This window comes from Chlorocebus sabaeus, chromosome 14 (assembly GCF_047675955.1).
Source record: "Chlorocebus sabaeus isolate Y175 chromosome 14, mChlSab1.0.hap1, whole genome shotgun sequence".
Lineage (NCBI taxonomy): Eukaryota > Metazoa > Chordata > Mammalia > Primates > Cercopithecidae > Chlorocebus > Chlorocebus sabaeus.
In genome coordinates, this window is record NC_132917.1 from 58,767,077 (window position 1) to 58,785,881 (window position 18,805).

The 18,805-nt window shown below is 40.2% G+C and overlaps 1 long non-coding RNA gene across 1 annotated transcript in view; it reads left to right on the forward strand.

Moving 5' to 3' along the window:
* The window catches only part of LOC103220217 (uncharacterized), a 184,660-nt gene that overhangs the window by 91,131 nt on the left and 74,724 nt on the right, over positions 1-18,805 (forward strand). Inside the window, exon 4 of the long non-coding RNA XR_005243345.2 lies at positions 11,544-11,632. This is a non-coding gene — a long non-coding RNA (uncharacterized lncRNA). The remainder of the gene's footprint in view (positions 1-11,543; positions 11,633-18,805) is intronic.

The window sequence follows — 18,805 nt, forward strand, 5'->3', positions numbered from 1 at the left end:
TCTAAATATTTGGGAAATTCTTTTATTTTGATTTCCTACTTAACTTCCTTGGAAGTTAGAAAAGATATTTTTTAAGACTTGAATTCTTTTAAATTTATGGAGACATATTTTTATGGCTCTGAAGATAGCCTATCTTGGTGTTTGTAGCATATTTGGAAAGTAGAATTTTTTGAGACAGGGTCTCACTCTGTCACCCAGGCTGAAGTACAGTGGGGTGATCATAACTCACTGCAGCTTCAACCTCCAGGGCTCAAGAGAGAATGTATTTTCTAATGGTTGTAGGATGGAGTGTTCTATATATATGTATCGATTAAGTTAATTTGGTTGATACCCTTGTAAAATCTCTATGTCCTAGCCGTTTTTTTCCTATCAATTATTAAGAAAGAGATATTGGGTTTCTAGATTAAATTTATGAATTTGTCTATTTCTCCATGTAGCTCTCAGTTTTGCTTCATGTATATTTTGAAGATATTTTATTACATATATACACATTTAGAATTTTTATGTACCGATCCTTTTATCATTATGAAATTACCTTCTTTTCCACTGCTCAGTTAGCTCATAGTCTTTCCCTTGGTGTGTACATTGTCTGATATTAATGTAGTCACTCCAGCTTTCTTTTGGTTATCTTAGAATGGAACATCTTTTTCTATACTTTTAAAGTATTTGTTTCTTTATATATAAAATGTGCTTCTTGTAAATGGTGTATAGGCCATTCATTTTTAAAATTATTTTTTGACAATTTTTGCTTGTTAATTGGAGTGTGATATGGTTTGACTGTGTCCCCACCCAAAATATCATCTTGAATTGTAATCTGAATTGTAATCCCCACATGCTGGGGCAAGGGGCCTCATGGAAGGTGATTAGATCATGGGGGTGGTTCCCCCATTGCTGTTTTCATTATAGTGAGTGGAGTTCTCACAAGATCTGATGATTTTATAAGGGGCTTTTCCCCACTTCACTCTGCCCTTTGCTCTCCTGCCACCATGTAAAGAAGGATGTATCTATTTTCCCTCTTGCCATGATTGCAAGTTTCCTGAGGACTCCGCAGCCATGTGGAGCCGTGAGTCAAGTAAAAATATTTCTGAGGTGCCCAAGATGGCCAAATAGGAACAGTTCCAGCCTCCAGCTCCTAGTGTGAGTGACACAGAAGACGGGTGATTTCTGCATTTTCAACTGAGGTACTGGGTTCATCTCACTGGGGCATGTCAGACAGTTGGCGCTGGTCCATGGGTGCAGCCCGACCAGTGAGAGCTGAAGCAGGGCGAGGCAACGCCTCACCTGGGAAGCGCAAGGGGGAAGGGAATTCCTTTTCCTAGCCAAAGGAAAGTGAGACACACAACGCCTGGCAAATCGGGTAGCTCCCACCTTAATACTGTGCTTTACCAAGGGTCTTAGCAAATGGCACACCAGGAGATTATATCCCACACCTGGCCCAGAGGGTCCCATGCCCACGGAGACTCTCTCATTGCTAGCACAGCAGTCTGAGATCTAACTGCAAGGCAGCAGCGAGGTGGAGGAGGGGTGCCAGCCATTGCTGAGGCTTAAGTAGATAAACAAAGTCGCCAGGAAGCTCAAATTGGGTGGAGCCCACCACAGCTCAAGGAGGCCGGCCTGCCTCTGTAGACTCCTCTGGGGACAGGGTATAGCTAAACAAAAAGCAGCAGAAACCTTGACAGAGGTAAATGCCCTTGTCTGACAGTTTTGAAGAGAACAATGGAGCTCCCAGCATGGAGGTTGAGATCTGAGAATGCACATTCTGCATGCTCAAGTGGGTCCCTGACACCTGAGTAGCCTAACTGGGAGACATCCCCCACTAGGTGCAGACTGACACCTCACACCTCACATGGCAGGATACACCCCTGAGATGAAGCTTCCACAGCAAGAATCAGACAGCAACACTCACTGTTCAGCAATATTCTATCTTCTGCAGCCTCCACTGCTGATACCCAGGCAAACAGGGTCTGGAGTGGACCTCAAGCAAACTCCAACAGACCTACAGCTAAGGATCCTGATGGTTAGAAGAAAAACTAACACACAGAAAGGACACCCACACCCAAACCTCATGAGTACGTCACCATCATCAAAGACCAAAGGCAGATAAAACCACAAAGATGGGGAAAAAGCAGTGCAGAAAAACTGGAAATTCAAAAAATCAGAGTGCATCTCCCCATCCAAAGGAACACAACTCATCGCCAGCAACAGAACAAAGCTGGATGGAGAATGACTTTGACGAGTTGAGAGAAGAAGGCTTCAGTCAATCAAACTTCTCAGAGCTAAGGAGGAACTACGTAACCAGCGCAAAGAAACTAAAAACCTTGTAAAAAGATTTGACAAATGGCTAACTAGAATAACCAATGTAGAGAAGCCCTTAAAATAACTGATAGAGTTGAAAACCATAACACAAGAACTACGTGACAAATGCACAATTCAGTAACCAACTCAATCATCTGGAAGAAAGAGTATCAGCGATTGAAGATCAAATGAATGAAATGAAGTGAGAAGTGTAGAGAAAAAAAGAGTAAAAAGAAATGAACAAAGCCTCCAAGAAGTATGAGATTATGTGAAAAGACCAAATCTACGTCTGATTTGTGTGCCTGAAAGTGATGGGGAAAATAGAACCAAGTTGAAAAACACTCTGCAGGATATCATCCAGGAGAACTTCCCCAACCTAGTAAGGCAGGTGAACATTCAAATTCAGGAAATACAGAGAACGCCACAAAGATACTCCTCAAGAAGAGCAACTCCAAGACACATAATTGTCAGATTCACCAAAGTTGAAATGAAGGAAAAAATGTTAAGGGCAGCCAGAGAGAAAGGTCGGGTTACACACAAAGGGAAGCCCATCAGACTGACAGCAGATCTCTCGGCAGAAACTCTCCAAGCCAGAAGAGAGTGGGGGCCAATATTCAACATTCTTAAAGAAAAGAATTTTCAACCCAGAATTTCATATCTAGCCTAACTAAGTTTCATAAGTGAAGAAGAAATAAAATCTTTTACAGACAAGCAAATGCTGAGAGATTTTTGTCACCACCAGGCCTGCCCTACAAGAGATCCTGAAGGGAGCACTAAACATGGAAAGGAAAAACAGGTACCAGCCATTGCAAAAACATGACAAAATGTAAAGTCCATCGATACTAGGAAGAAACTGTATCAAATAGCAAGCAAAATAATCAGCTAATATCATAATGACAGGATCAAGTTCACACATAACAATATTAACCTTAAATGTAAATGGACTAAATGGTCCAATTAAAAGACACAGACTGGCAAATTGTATAAAGAGTCAAGACCCATCAGTTTGCTGTATTCAGGAGACCCATCTCACAAGCAGAGACACACAAAGGCTCAAAATAAAGGGATGGAGGAAGATCTACCAAGCAAATGGAAAACAAAAAAAAGCAAGGATTGCAGTCCTAGTCTCTGATAAAACAGACTTTCAAAAGAGAAAAAGAAGGCCATTACATAATGGTAAAGGGATCAATTCATCAGGAAGAGCTAACTATCCTAAATATATATGCACCCAATATAGGAGCACCCAGATTCATAAAGCAAGTCCTTAGAGACTTACAAAGAGACTTAGACTCCCATACAATAATAATGGGAGACTTTAACAACCCACTGTCAACATTAGACAGATCAATGAGACAGAAAGTTAACAAAGATATCTAGGAATTGAACTCAACTCTGCACCAAGCAGACCCAATAGACATCTACAGAACTCTCCACCCCAAATCAACAGAATATACATTCTTCTCAGCACCACATCGCACTTATTCCAAAATTGACCACATAGTTGAGAGTAAAGCACTCCTCAGCAAATGTACAAGAACAGAAATTATAACAAACTGTCTCTCAGACCACAGTGCAATCAAACTAGAACTCAGGACTAAGAAACTCAATCAAAACTGCTCAACTACATGGAAACTGAACAACCTGCTCCTGAATGACTACTGGGTACATAACGAAATGAAGGCAGAAATAAAGATGTTCTTTGAAACCAATCAGAATAAGGATACAACATACCAGAATCTCTGGGACACATTTAAAGCAGTGTGTAGAGGGAAATTTATAGCACTAAATGCCCACAAGAGAAAGCAGGAAAGATCTAAAATTGACACTCTAACATCACAATTAAAAGAACTGGAGAAGCAAGAGCAAACACATTCAAAAGCTAGCAGAAGGCAAGAAATAACTAAGATTAGAGCAGAACTGAAAGAGATAGAAACACAAAAAACCCTCCAAAAAATCAATGAATCCAGGAGCTGGTTTTTTGAAAAGATCAACAAAATTGATAGACCACTAGCAAGAGTAATAAAGAAGAAAAGAGAGAGGAATCAAATAGACGCAATAAAAAATGATAAAGGGGATATCACCAGTGACTCCAGAGAAATACAAACTACCATCAGAGAATACTATAAACACCTCTACACAAATAAACTAGAAAACCTAGAAGAAATGGATAATTTCCTGGACACTTATGCTCTCCTAAGACTAAACCAGGTAGAAGTCGAATCCCTGAATAGACCAATAGCAGCCTCTGAAATTGAGGCAATAATTAATAGCCTACCAACCAAAAAAAGTCCAGGACCAGATGGATTCATAGCCAAATTCTACCAGAAGTACAAGGAGGAGTTGGTACCATTCCTTCTGAAACCATTCCAATCATTAGAAAAAGAGGGAATCCTCCCTAATTCATTTTTTGAGGCCATCATCATCCTGATACCAAAGCCTGACAGAGATACAACAACAAAAAAGAGAATTTTAGACCAATATCCCTGATGAACATCGATGCAAAAATCCTCAATAAAATACTGGCAAACCGAATTCAGCAGCACATCAAAAAGCTTATCCACCATGATCAAGTGGGCTTCATCCCTGGGATGCAAGGCTGGTTCAACATATGCAAATCAATAAATGTAATCCTGCATATAAACCGAACCAAAAACAAAAACCACATGATTATCTCAATAGATGCAGAAAAGGCCTTTGACAGAATTCAACAGCCCTTCATGCTAAAAACTCTCAATAAACTCGGTATTGATGGAATGTGTCTCAAAATAATAAGAGCTATTTATGACAAACCCACAGCCAATATCATACTGAATGGGCAAAAACTGGAAGCATTCCCTTTGAAAACTGGCACAAGACAGGGATGCCTCTCTCACCACTCCTATTCAACATAGTGTTGGAAGTTCTGGCTAGGGTAATCAGGCAAGAGAAATAAATAAAGGGTATTCAGTTAGGAAAAGAAGAAGTCAAATTTGCCCCTGTTTGCAGATGACATGATTGTATTCTTAGAAAACCCTGTTGTCTCAGCCCAAAATCTCCTTAAGCTGATAAGCAACTTCAGCAAAGTCTCAGGATACAAAATCAGTGCACAAAAATCACAAGCATTCCTATACACCAATAACAGACAAACAGAGAGCCAAATCATGAGTGAATTCCCATTCACAATTGCTTCAAAGAGAATAAAATACCTAGGAATCCAACTTACAAGGGATGTAAAGGATCTCTTCAAAGAGAACTACAAACCACTGCTCAGTGAAATAAAAGAGGCCACAAACAAATGGAAGAACATTCCATGCTCATGGATAGGAAGAATCAATATTGTGAAAATGGTCATACTGCCCAAGGTAATTTATAGATTCAATGCCATCCCCAATAAGCTACCAATGACTTTCTTCACAGAATTGGAAAAACTGCTTTAAAGTTCATATGGAACCAAAAAAGACCCCGCATTGCCAAGACAATCCTAAGCCAAAAGAACAAAACTGGAGGCATCACACTACCTGACTTCAAAGTATACTACAAAGCTACAGTAACCAAAACAGCATGGTACTGGTACCAAACCAGACATATAGACCAATGGGCCAGAACAGAGCCCTGAAAAATAATACCGCACGTCCACAGCCATCTGATCTTTGACAAACCTGAGAAAAACAAGAAATGGGGAAAGGTTTCCCTATTTAATAAATGGGGAAATTGGCTAGCCATAAGTGCTGGGAAAATTGGCTAGCCGCAAGTAGAAAGCTGAAACTGGATCCTTTCCTTACTCCTTATATGAAAATTAATTCAAGATGGATTAGAGACTTAATGTTAGACCTAAAACCATAAAAACCCTAGAAGAAAACCTAGGTAATACCATTCAGGACATAGTCATGGGCAAGGACTTCATGTCTAAAACACCAAAAGCAATGGCAACAAAAGCCAAAATTGACAAATGGGATCTAATTAAACTAAAGAGCTTCTGCACAGCAAAACAAACTACCATCAGAGTGAACAGGCAATCTACAGAATGAGAGAAAATTTTTGCAATCTACTCATCTGACAAAGGGCTAATATCCAGAACCTATAAAGAACTCAATCAAATTTACAACCCCATCAAAAAGAGAAAACAAACAACCCCATCAAAAAGTGGGCAAAGGATATGAACAGATACTTCTCAAAAGAAGACATTCATACAACCAACAGACACATGAAAAACTGCTCATCATCACTCGACATCAAAGAAATGCAAATCAAAACCACAATAAGATACCACCTCACACCAGTTAGAATGGCAATCTTTAAAAAATCAGGAAACAACAGGTGCTGGAGAGGATGTGGAGAAATAGGAACACTTTTACACTGTTGGTGGGACTATAAACTAGTTCAACCATTGTGGAAAACAGTGTGGCGATTCCTCAAGGATCTAGAACTAGAAATACCATTTGACCCAGCCATCCCATTACTGGGTATATACCCAAAGTATTATAAGTCATGCTGCTATAAAGACACATGCACACGTATGTTTATTGTGACACTATTTACAACAGTAAAGACTTGGAATCAACCCAAATGTCCATTGGTGACAGACTGGATTAAGAAAATGTGGCACATATACACCATGGAATACTACGCAGCCATAAAAAAGGATGAGTTCATGTCCTTTGTAGGGACATGTATGCAGCTGGAAACCATCATTCTCAGCAAACTATCGCAAGAACACAAAACCAAATACCGCATGTTCTCACTTATAGGTGGGAATTGAAAAATGAGATCACTTGGACACAGGAAAGGGATCATCACACACTGGATCCTATTGTGGGGAGGGGGAATGCGGAAGGGATAGCATTAGGAGATATACCTAATGTAAATGACAAGTTAATGGTGCAGCACACCAACATGGCACATGTATACATATGTAACAAACCTGCACATTGTGCACATGTACCCTAGAACTTAAAGTATAATTTAAAAAAAAATCTTTCCTTTATAAATTACCAGTCTTAAATATTTTCTTCATAGCAGTGTGAGAACATACTAATAGAGTAAGCTGGTACTTCAGAGAGTGGAGCACTGCTGTAAAGATACCCAAAAATGGCTGGGTGTGGTGGCTCACACCTGCAATTCCAGCACTTTGGGAGGCCAATGCAGGTAGATCACGAGGTCAGGAGATCGAGACCATCCTGGCTAACACGGTGAAACCCTGTCTCTACTAAAAGTACAAAAAATTAGCCAGGTGTGGTGGCAGGTGCCTGTAGTCCCTACTACTCAGGAGGCTGAGGCAGGAGAATGGTGTGAACCTGGGAGGAGGAGCTTGCAGTGAGCAGAGACCATGTGCCACTGCACTCCAGCCTGGGTGACAAAGCGAGACACTGTCTCAAAAAAAAAAAAAAAAAAAAAAAAAAGATACCCAAAAATGTGGAACCAACTTTGGACCTGGGTAACAGACACAGGTTGGAAGAGTTTAGAGGGCTCAGAAGAAGACAGGAAGACGTGGGAAAGTTTGGAACTTCCTAGAGACTTGTTGAATGGCTTTGACCAAAATGCTGATAGTGATATGAACAATAAAGTCCAGGCTGTGGTGGTCTCAGACAGAGCTGAGAAACTTCTTGGGAACTGGAACAAAGGTGACTCTTGCTACACTTTAGCAAAGAGGCTGGCAACATTTTACCCCTGCCCTAGAGATCTGTAGAACTTTGAACTTGAGAGAGATGATTTAGGGTATCTGGCAGAAGAAATTTGTAAGCACCAAAGCATTCAAGAGGCAAAAGAGCATAAAAATTTGGAAAATTTGCAGCCTGACAATGTGGTAGAAAAGAAAAACCCATTTTCCGAGGAGAAATTCAAGCTGGCTGCAGAAATTTGTATAAGTACCAAGGAGCCAAATGTTAACTGCCAAGACAATGGGGAAAATGTCTCCAGGGCATGTCAGAGGGCTTCACAGCAGCCCCTCCCATCAGAAGTCCAGAGGCCTAACAGGAAAAAAAATGGTTTCATGGGCTGAGTCCACTGCCTTGCTGCTTTGTGCAGTCTTGGGACTTCGTGCCTTGCATTCCAGCTGTGGTTAAAAGAAGCTAATGTGTGGCTAAAAGAAGCTCAGACTGTTGTCTCAGGGAGTACCCCAAGCCTAGGTGGCTTACATGTGGTGTTGGGCCTATAGGTGCACAGAAGTCAAGAATTGAAGTTTGGGAATCTTCGCCTAGATTTCAGAGGATGTATGGAAACACCTGGATATCCAGGCAGAAGTTTGCTACAGGGGCGGAGCCCTCATAGAGAACCTCTGTTAGGGCAATGGGGAAGGGAAATGTGGGGTCAGAGCCCCACACAGAATCCCCACTGGGGTACTGCCTAGTGGAGCTGTGAGAAAAGAGCCACCATCCTCCAGACCCCAGAATGGTAGATCCACTGACGGCTTGTACCATGTGCCTGGAAAAGCTGCAGACACTCAGTGCCAGCCCATAAAAGCAGCTGAGAGGGGGACTGTACCCTGCAAAGCCCCAGAGGCGGAGTTGCCCGAGGCCGTGGGAGCCCACTAGTGCATCAGCATGACCTGGATGTGAGACACAGAGTCAAAGAAGATCATTTTGTAACTTTGAGACTTAATGACTATCCTGCTGGGTTTTGGACTTGCATCGGTCCTGTAGCACCTTTGTTTTGGCCAATGTTTCCAATTTTTTTTTTTTTTTTTTTTTTTTTTTTGAGATGGAGTCTCGCTCTGTCACCCAGGCTGGAGTGCAGTGGCCAGATCTCAGCTCACTGCAAGCTCCGCCTCCCGGGTTCACGCCATTCTCCTGCCTCAGCCTCCCGAGTAGCTGGGACTACAGGCGCCGGCCACCTCGCCCAGCTAGTTTTTTGTATTTTTTTAGTAGAGACGGGGTTTCACCGGGTTAGCCAGGATGGTCTCGATCTCCTGACCTCGTGATCCGCCCGTCTCGGCCTCCTAAAGTGCTGGGATTACAGGCTTGAGCCACCGCGCCCGGCCAATGTTTCCAATTTTAAGTGGGTGTATTTACTCAATGCCTGTACCTTCGTTATATCTAGGAAGTAGCTAACTTGCTTTTGATTTTACAGGGTCATAGGCAGAATAGATTTGCCTTGTCCAAATGAGACTTTGGATTTGGACTTTGGGGTTAATTTAAGAATGAATCAAGACTTTGAGGGACTGTTGGTAAGGCATGATTGTGTTTTGAAATGTGAGAACCTGATTTGGGAGAGGCCAGGGGTGGAATTATATGGTTTGGCTGTGTCCCCACCCAAAATCTCGTCTTGAATTGTAATCCCCACATGTTGAGGGTGGTACCTCATGGGAGGTGATTAGATCATGGGGCCAGTTTCCTCATGCTATTCTCATGATAGTGAGGTTTCATGAGATCTGGTGGTTTTATAAGGGTCTTTTCCCGCTTCACTCTGTACTTCTCTCTCTCCTGCCACCATGTGAAGAAGGATGTGTCTGCTTCCCCTCTGTGATGATTGTAAGTTTTCTGAGGCTTCCCCAGCCATATGGAACTGTGAGTCCATTAAACCTCTTTCCTTTACAAATTACCCAGTCTCAGGCACTTCTTCATAGCAGTGTGAGATTGGACTAACACAAGGTGTTTAAACCATTTTTATTTAATATGATTATTGACCTGTATGGAAAAAACTAAGTCTATTATCTTTCTGTTTTCTATTTGTTCCATTTCTTTTTTCTAACTCTTTTTTTTAAACTTTTCTGGGTGATTATTTGGATTATTTGTGTTCATTTTCACACTGCTATAAAAATATCTGATACTGGGTAATTTATAAAGAAAAGAGGTTTAATTGGCTAACAGTTCCACAGGCTGTACAGGAAGCATGACTGGGGAGGCCTCGGGGAATTTCCAATCATGGCAGAAGGGGAAGGGGAAGCAGGCACATCTTCACATGGCCAGGGCAGGAGGAAGAGCGAGAGGTGGGAAGTGCTACACACTTTTAAACAACTACATCTTGTGGTAACTCACTGTCAGGAGAACAACACCAAAAGGGAAATCTGCCCTCATGATCCAATCATCTCCTAACAGGCCAATCTCCAACATTGGGGATTACAATTAGACATGAGGTTTGGGTGAGTACACAAACCCAAACATACTATTATTTATTATTACATTTTTGCATCCTTTATTGGCTTATTAGTTATAACTCTTGTTTTCTTTCTTTTTAGTGTTTGTTTTAGGGCTTATAATATATACCTTTAATCACATTCTACATAAAGTATTACCGTACCATGTCAGGTAGAGTATAAGAACCTTGCATTAGTATCCTTCTAGTGTTTTCCTCTCGTTCTTTATGCTATTGCTTCATACATTTTTCTGATATAATTATGTATTATAAATCCCACACCACATTGTCATCATTTGGTTGAAATAATCAGTTATCCTTTAAAGAAATTTAAATCGTAACAAAAACATCTTAACTATTTGCCTATTTGTTACTATTTCCAAGGCTCTTCAATCTTTTGTTAGACACTCAGATTTTCATTTGGTGTCATTTATTTTTCTCCTGATGAGGTTTCCTTAACATTTCTTGTCATGCAAACCTGTTGGTCCTGAATTTTTCAGCTTTTATACATCTGAAACCAATTTTTATTTCATCTTTACATTAGAAAAATATGTTCCCTGGTATGGAATTCTAGTTTACTAGTTACTTTTTTTTTTTCTATCTGTACTTTAAATGTGTTGCTCCACTGGCTTCTCCTTTGCACTGTTTCTGAAGAGCAATATGCTGTAACTCTCATCTGTCTTCCTCTGTGTGTCTTGTGGCTCTTTCTTTGGCTACTTTTAGAACTTTCTTTTCTCACCAGGTTTGATCAGTTGGGGGTAGTTTTTCTTTATGTTTCCTGTACTTGAGCTCATTGAGATTCTTGAATTTGGAGTTTATAGTTTTCATCAAATTTGAAAACATTTCAGGCATAATTTCTTCAAATTTTTTCTCCACTTCCATCCTCTCCTTATAAGATATCAATTACATGTATATTAGGCAACATTAAGCTGTCCCTCAGCTCACTGATGTTTTTAAAAATTATTGTTTTGTTCTTTTTTATTTTTTGCTTTTGGTTTTGTTTTTGTTTCTGTTTTGTTTTGTTTACAGAGAGGGAGGGTTTCACTTTGTCACCCAGGCTGGATTAGAGTGGTGTGATCATAGCTCACTGCTGTTTTGAACTCCTGGGCTTGAGTGATTTTCTTGCCTCAGTCTCCTGTGTAGCTAGGACTAGGTGTGCTCCACCATGCCTGGCTAATTTTTTATTTCTATTTTTGTAGAGATGGTGTCTCGCTGCATTGCCCAGCCTGCTCTTAAACTCTTGGTCTCAAGTAATCCTCCCACCTCGGCCTCCCAAAGTGTTGGAATTGTAAGTATGAGCCCCTGCACCCAGGCTGCTCTTTTGTATTGGATGGTTTTTATTGCTGTCTTCAAATTCATTAATCTTTTCTTCTACAATTACTAATATTCTGTTAATCCCATCCAGGTTAGTTCTCTATAAGTTTGATTTTGATCTTTTTTATCTTTTATGTCTTTTCTTAACTTTTTGAATATATAAAATGGAGTTATAATATTTGTTCTAATGGCCTCATCTTCTAATACTAACATCTGTGCCTATTTTGGGTTGGTTTTAATTACTGATTTTTCTGCTCCTTAAGGTTTTGGTTGTCTTTTCTTTTCTCCTTTCTTTTCTTTTTTCTTTTCTTTTCTTGATTCTTTACATGTCTGGTAATCTCAGGAACTGTGATTTTACCCTGTTGGGTGCTGATTATTTTTGCATTTACATAAATATTTTTGTCTTTTGTTCTGGGACACAACTAAGTTACCTGTAGGTTTAATTTTGGAAGGTCTTACTTTTAAGGTTTTTAATTGAGTCCAGAGCAGTGTTTGGTCTAGCACTAGTTGTTTCCCAGTAGTGAGGCAAGAAACTCCTGTGTACTGTTCACAGTGCGCTGTGAATTATGACGTTTCCTTGCTGATGGGAACAAACACTCTTCTCAGCCCTCTGTGGCCACTTGGCACTGTTTTCTTTAATCCTTTTGGATACTTCTTTCCCTGGCCTCAGGCAGTTTCATCACAGGCCTCTAATAACTGCTCTGCTTAAGTACTCTGAGGGCCTCTGCAGATTCCCAAGGCCCCTTCTCTGGGCAGCCCTCTTCTCTCTGGCACTGTCTTGTGAACTGTCAGCTGCCTTTGTCTCCCTATACTCTCAGCTCAGTCTCGTCAACTAAGGATTGGGCTGTGCTCTGCCCGGGTTCCTCATCCCTGTACCGCAGCCCAGAAATTCTCGCAGTGTATTTAATGGCAATTGCTGAGTTCACCTCACTTGTTTCACATCCCTTAGGAACTACTGCCCTTTGTTGCCTGCTATCTAGTGTCTTGAAAACCACTGTGATGATCTGTTTTTTATTTTTTCAGGCATAAGTTAAATGTGGTCACTTTTACTCCCTCTTGGTCGGAAGCAATGTCAAGTTAACATTCTTGTTGCTCACTTATGGGCTTCTTGTTGGAAACAAAGACCCCGGACCTAAAGTTTGAATTTTCTGTTTCGATGAATTCTGATGGACCGGAAGCTTTTTCTACCTCAGTGACCTCACTGTATTTGCTAGGAAAAATCAATTGGCGGCCTCTAGCAGAAATGGGGTATTCAAGACAAGCTTCTAAGGAGCCTGTCCTGATAGTATTAACCTACCCAGCAATCCCAGCTACATTCTGTAGCACTTAGGTTTAAAGCTGTGTTTGGACAACCTCCATGGTAGGCACCTGTAATAAAAAGTCACACCATAAAAATAGGCATAGGTTCTTCTTAGGAGACCCATGGCTTTGCACTAAAAGATAAAGGAAAAAAAGTAAATCTGAGCCTTCAAAAATCGTGTAGAAAATTTTGAGAACTAGATGAGAAGTTTTTCTGCTTTTATGCAGTACTTATTTTTGTCGATTTTTTAATCAACTGTAGCTCCAAAATTATTCCTGGGCCTGACATTTCGCAGGATCATTTGCCATTCAAATGTGTTGCTCACTTTTGTATGACAGATCCGCAGAGCCTAGGACCAAACGTTTTTAATAAAAGTTTAAGCAATTACAAAAGACAGTATTGAGTCCTCATACCATGTTTTGAAAGGCTTTAGGTTGTTAACATTGAAATGGATGTCAGGTTTGATAAAAGAAATGAGCACTTTTTTTAGTTCATAATGAATGTTTTCACTTCAGGGCTATGGGAGTCATGTTTCTACATATTTCCAAGCATGTGACTTTTCCAAGATAATGTAACTCAGGACTCCCAGGCCTTCACTGTCCAGAGGAAGATCAAAACTACAGAAACAAACACTGAGGCTGTTTTCCTGGATTGCTTTCCTGAGGGCTCTATGATCTTCTCAGGCTTCCTTACATGTCTGGTGCTAGGAATTTCCAGGGAGCGGCTAACTTTACGCTTCTTGAACTAGCCCTCTTAGAAGAGCACGTCTTCATTTTCCTTTCTCCTGCTCCTTTTCTCCATTATTATGTCTCTTGCCACTGCAAAAGGGTGACTATTCCATGGTACCTGTAAAGATGACACTTCTCATGCCCATTGACAAAGGCGTCCATCCTCCCCATGTCTAATATCTAGGGTATAACTATGTATACTAAGAGTACCTTCTCTCTTGAGGGCATTCCCTGGACAGTTGGTGCCAACTCACACCTGGGCTTCATGCCTTCTGCCAAAGGGGAATCTGGTTGTTATCTGGGTTGAGAACATTGGCTATTATTGTTGCCACTGCTGCTGACTTGTTGGACTATGAATAACTCATTGAAGTTTTATGAAACTCTTCTTTGTTTTTGCTGACTCTCCTGTTGCAGTCATACCACCCCAGGATTCAAAGGAAGTAACTTTTGAGCTAATCTATGGAAAACACATAGGAGAAAGTAGAATTTATTCACAGAACTACAGAAAATACCCAAACGACTGGAGGCCATCTGGGTAAATAGCCATGTAATACTGGGGTCTAGTAGGGCACCTTAAAAGAGGACCCTCTGCGTTGATATTGCTCACCTTTCATTTGAACTAATTATTGTTCTTCTTTTTATTTTCATCTATTGGCCCTTTTTTTGCATTAGTGGCACACTTTTGAATAGCAGCATATTTGGAGGCCCCTTTGAAGGAATTAAATTTGCATCCACAACCGTCATACAATTCATGTGGTTGCCTTTATCACCATATGATTATGTGAGTAGAGCCATTTGTTGTCCTGGGCTCACTCTATTATGCTCTTGTGCATCTCTGCTTTTTTTTTTTTTTTTTTTTTTTTTGTCTCACTCCATCACCCAGGCTGGGGTGCAATGGTGTGATCTCGGCTCACTGCAACCTCTGCCTCCAGGTTCAAGCAATTCTCCTGCCTCAGCCTCCCAAGTAGCTGAGATTACAAGCACCTGCCACCATGCCCAGCTATTTATTTATTTTTATTTTTTGTATTTTTAGTAGAGATAGGGTTTCATCACGTTGGTCAGTCTGGACTCAAACTCCTGACCTCAGGTTATCTGGATGCCTTGGCCTCCCAAACTGTTGGGATTACAGGTGCGAGCCACCATGCCTGGCTGCATCTCTGCTTTAACTGTCTATTCCATAGGTCAATTTTTCCCCAGGAGGACCCCGATTTTTCATGTAAATATACCAGAAAGAAACTTGCACCACCAGTCTTTTGAACATACATGAATATGTCTGAATTCTCAGGTGAACATATTTTTTGCTCAACTGGAACTTCTGTTACTGTTCAAACAAGCATCTTTACCTGGCAGTATCTTGGGAATGATTAACTAACAATGAATTTCAGGTGGCAATGAAATGGTACAGCCTATATGTAGGAGGGCCTGCTGAGCAAGTCCTTAGAGATGTCTGTATTTTCCCAGATTCAGGACTGGATGGCACTGGGGTGTTCTCTCACAACTTTGAGGTTTGCCAAATCTGGGAAAGAATTTTGATTTTTTACATGCTTACTCGATTTCCTAGAATGACTCCTGGATAGAAATAAAATTGAAAGTAATTTTGTTTTCAGGCAACCTCATACCATCACATTCTTCTGACCTCTTCGCTCTGGATAATGGAATGATGAGCTGACACAAGGCCACATGAAGCCAGGGTGAGGTAAAGCTACAAGGAAAGGCAAAGAATGAGAGATAGCAAATTTCACCAGAAAGAAATTAGGGAACAGTAACCAGATAAAGAGAATAAGAAAAGTAGGGAATCAGGAAAATCTGAGTCATGGTTCTTTTACCTATAAAAGAAGTAAATTCACATGCATTTAAGGTGTGTGTGTGTGTGTGTGTGTTTGTGTGTATGTGTGGGAAGTAAATAGATGTATATGTATAGGTTTCAATTGTTTTATCAAAGCTGGAATGATGCACCAGTGAATAGATCCAAAGTCTTAATTGGACTCATATTTACCTGGGATTGCATGGGTGGGCTTTTATATTCTTTGGTGAAAAAAAAAAAAACATTCCTTGAATGATAGCAAAAGAAGGGGAAACTCTCCTCATTGAATGTGCTTTCTGATCTTCCATACAAGCTTTTATGTGATTGGTAGCATCTCCTGAATTGGGATCAGGCCCTAGCAGCTGTTGGGAGAACTTGTCCCTGACCATCTTTGTTGGCAGCAACAGGACGCTGCCCTGAGGGGGCATCGTTAACCTTCTCAGTGGTTTTCATCTCACACTCCCCCAACCTTTAGATGGATTCTTTCAGAAGTGCATTTTTTAAAGTAGCATTTGTTTATACCTGGTTTGCTAACAGGATGAGTTCAAGTCTTTGAGATTCCAGTATACTGGAATAAAGCTCAGGTGATTAACCAAAAAGAGAATCATTATATATTTACAAGAATACTGATGCTTTTGTTCAAATAGCACCTTTCATTTGAAATAATTTTTGTTCTAATTTTCTCCTACTTTCATCTATGTGCCTTTTTTGCATTAATAGCACACTTTTGAATACCAGAATATTTGGAGACACCCTTGAAGGAATTAAATTTGCATCCACAACCATTATACAGCTCATGTGGTTGCCTTTATCACTGTGTGGCTGTGTGAGTAGGGCTACGTGTTGTCCTGGGCTCATTTCATTATGCTCTCAGGAGACAAAGTTCTTCCATGTTTTAGAATACACTCCATTTTTATTTTGCATAGGTTTAGTGCTGCATATAATAACAATAACAATAATTATTTATTTATTTATCCATCTTGGAGAAAGTTCTACTTCTTATTCTGAGACTAGCTTCAAATTGTCTGTGGGACAGGTATCACTATAATTCAGTCGTAACAAAAAAAAGCTGCATAATGATTATAAAAAACTTGGTGGCTCACCACCAATTCAGGGTACCTAGCTCTATTGTACTACCACAATGGAAGAGTATCATTCTAATATTAATTTGGTAATCATTTCTGATGGCTAACCTTGACTCAACTGCTCTGAAAATACTCTCTATTTTCAGTCAGACATACCCTTATGTGTTTCTTGATGTTGCATTTTTATTTCCCTCTGATATTGGGGTTCTGGGGAAAAATGCTTATTTAAATCAAAATTACAACTCAATATTGATTAAAAAATACATTGTATCGCTATAAGTATACATCGTGTTTATAAACAAGTGATACCCAAAGATTCGCGTATAAATCTCAGTGCCATCCTCTATATCCTTTCTGGATATGACACATGAACCATTTTTACAGGTAACTGTCATGTAATGAGAAAAACAGATCCACATTATGAGTGCTATCTTGCAATTTTGCTTTTCAGTGTAGGACCAGAAGTGATTTATGAATAAACTTTGAAATACAGTCCAATACATTATGTCAACCTTGTTCTTTTGAGTTTTGGCATTTGTATCCTCCATAATAAACAATATCAACAATCACATGCCGCGTCACTATCACCCAAAAAACCCCACAAAAACCAAGTAAGCTATTACTTCTCAGCTCTGTCCTTCACTTGAAAGATGTTTTGTCAATGTTTCCTTGAGTACTCTAACCCTTTGCAGGACATTTACTAATTTTATCATTATCTGCTTATTTGCATGCAATAGGAAAACTGCACATTGCATACACAGACATGGTGCCCAGCACAAACTGTCAGGGCTGAGTCTCTACCACGCTGTTGGCAATATGCTATGGAGAGGCAGCCACAGAATCAGGCTCCCGCAGTAATGAGGAACATAAAACATGATTTTTTTTTTAATTCTGAAAATTTTTTTGAGGGCATGCAAAGTGAAAAAGGGTAAAGTCTTTAAGAGAGAGGAAAAAATAAAGGGCTGTGAGAATTCTGTGATGGAAGAAGTTGGCACCTGGGCCAAACCCAGCATCTCTGGACTGACAAGGACTTTAGGGGACCCTCAGCAGGCGGGTGTGAGTCACATGCTGGCATTTTCTCTTTCCTCACTCCTGCCTACTCACACCATAACGCTAAATGAAAACTCAAACTTAAAAAACAAAAAGATCTCACTGTGTGTTGGATACATAATAGTGTGTTTCTATCTAAACCACTTTCTGTCCTCTAGATTGACAATTCACATCATACAAAGCACACCGTTGGATTGGCACTCCATGTAAGGAGCCCTATAAATGACTATCCGTTATGGCCAGATCATGGAAAATGCAGGCAAGGTCCTATGTATTAGTCCTTGCTCCAGGTATCATGCCTATGCCAGCCTGTGTACTGACTTCAGCGTTGCATTGTCCAATGCTCAGTCAGAAGACTGAGCTTGCCTCATTACTCTCCACGTCTACAATGGGTTATGTAAATCCTGCCTACCTAGTATTATCTTGTGGTTCTTTTTATACCCCCAAAACATGTTGTTATGGACTTCACTGTGATGTCTCCATTCTACCCTCTCTTCCCATGGCATAGAGATTCCTCTAAACCCAGCAGCAAAACTCAACCCCAGAAACCGACAAAAGCTGCATAGTAGGCTCTCTTACTCATGTCTATCAGCCTCTAAATGCTGATGTGTTCTTGAAATGAGGGAGCTTTAAAAACCCTTGTTGACGTTGGTCTAAGATCTCTCTGTCTGAGGTACTATCAGGGAATTCGCAGGGCATTCATCAAAATCAAGCTGATGCAAGCATGAATACTCACAAGAAAGAGCCCTTTTATGCCGAAAACTGCTGAAGGCTGGAAAAGGGGCTAATTTATTTAAATTATCCCTCTAAGTGTCAAGCCCCACACTTTCTGGAAGGAGCTGACAACTGTGGGTTAAAGAAAGTTTTCTTAAATTTATAAATAAATTAGTGACGGTAGAAAGTTAACCTGGGAAATCAGAGTAATAGAAAAGTAATCGCCATCGATGTTGATGCAGATGTAGGAAAATACAGTTTTCTGCTATTAAGCTTTTAAATGTCAGCAAATGGCAGTTTAGTAGATCATTTGCTAATAATGATTAAATTTCTCATTAAAATGCTTCCTTCATTATTCTTCAGGTAGAAATGTGTAATTCAATGATTGTTACATCAATTACACTTAAAAAGCTCATTAAAATACTGAAATATTATCTCTCATAGTCAGAGTACTTTAAGAGTACTG